Here is a 1597-nt window from a genome sequence, read left to right on the forward strand (position 1 = left end):
TCTAAGTATAACATCCTCCAAAGAGTGATAGTTTTGTTTCCTCACTGCTTATTCTAATTCCTTCATTTTCTTTTCTTTTCTTATTGCTATAACTAGCATTTCTAGAACAATATTGTAAATAGTGGTGACAATAGGCATTCTTGCTTCATCTCTGATCTTATTGGGAAGGCTTCTGGAATTTGGATGCTATGTGATTTGGTGCATATATACTTAGTTGGTGTGTGTGTGGGGGGGTTGTGTGTGTGGTGTGTGTGTGCTTAAAAAACAAAGCCTTTAAACATAAAATGGGAGAGCAAGGATCTTTTAAAAGACAGAAAAATGAGAATATTCCTTCCTGTTTCTGTCTCTTTACATAATGCCTGAAGATGATCAGGCAGTCTGAGCTCTGGTCACTGTTTCTGTCTCCTGCTCATACTCTCCTTTCACATAGTCTCCCTTTCTCTTCATGGGGCCTTTGAGTGGGGCTTTGCTTTTGTGTTAGGCAATAGGAGCTCTTTCTTCTTCACTGGATGATATCTCCTCCTGATCTTCTTCACTGGTAGCTTCTAATTTATCCACATCCTCAAAATCACTGATGCCACTCTTTTCCACTTCAATCTTCCACAAATTCCCTTCTGTTCAAATCATCATCATCATTATCTTCTTCCTCTTCCTCATCTTTCTCTTCAGTATCTGAGTAGTTGCTTTCAAATTCCTGATTTTCCAAAGTCTTGTCAAAGGTATGAATGGGGAAGTTGTAGATGTCACCATAAGTATCTTGTTTTAGCCTCTCCAATAATTCCTTTTCTATTGCATTATCTAGCTGAGTAGCTATTAATGCTTTTTCCTCTCATCTTTTTTCATACCTTTCAACCTTTTTGCTCAAGGGAATGAGTTTCCTCTGTCACTTTAAAATAAGTTTATGGATTCGAATCAGGTACTGGGTAATCTTGGTGAACTGCTGTTTACATTTGCGCTGAAGGAAGCAAGGCCAGTAAATAAGATTTTCATCTATTTGCTCCAGAGCTTTCTCATAATTCTTACTGAGTTGGACTCGCTCCCATAGGCGCCTAAGGAAAGCTGCTTATTCTATCTCCTTCATATACAAGTAGCACTGACCTTTCTCTTCTTTGATGGTAGCATACTGGCTATTGGCTAATGGGCGGACAGACCAGTTATATAATCCAGTTAGGTTGTATTCATTTTGACAAACATTCTGGGTCTTGGTTTTCATTTTGTAAGAACAGAACTGCTTGTTTCCAAGCATATCCCAGATAACATCATCTAACTGCATGGTGCTGGCTGGTACCATTCTTCAGTGTTCTGCTTCAGATGGATTGGGGGTGGCCATGTAGCGAAAGAGCTTCTTCCAGTGCCTTGGCAGGAAGTCTGCATGTTTACTTAGTATTGACAGTATTTCATTGTCCATGGTACCTTTTAGCCAAAAAGTTTCCTTGCTTATCTCCTTTAAAGAGTTTTAGGTCTATTTTTACTTTTGTTTTGTCTGAAATCATTGTTACTACCCCTTCCTAGTAGATTTTCTTCCAATCCATAATTTTTACTCCATGTTTGTCTCTGTTTCAAGTGTGTGTGTGTGTGTGTGTGTGTTTGTAAACAA

General features: G+C 38.6%; 1 pseudogene; it reads right to left on the reverse strand.

Annotated features, from left to right (window-relative positions):
* Positions 1–369: 369 nt before the first annotated feature.
* On the reverse strand, positions 370–1273 carry LOC122730543 (annotated as a pseudogene).
* Positions 1274–1597: the final 324 nt, after the last annotated feature.

Source organism: Dromiciops gliroides, chromosome 6 (assembly GCF_019393635.1).
Source record: "Dromiciops gliroides isolate mDroGli1 chromosome 6, mDroGli1.pri, whole genome shotgun sequence".
NCBI classification, from domain to species: domain Eukaryota; kingdom Metazoa; phylum Chordata; class Mammalia; order Microbiotheria; family Microbiotheriidae; genus Dromiciops; species Dromiciops gliroides.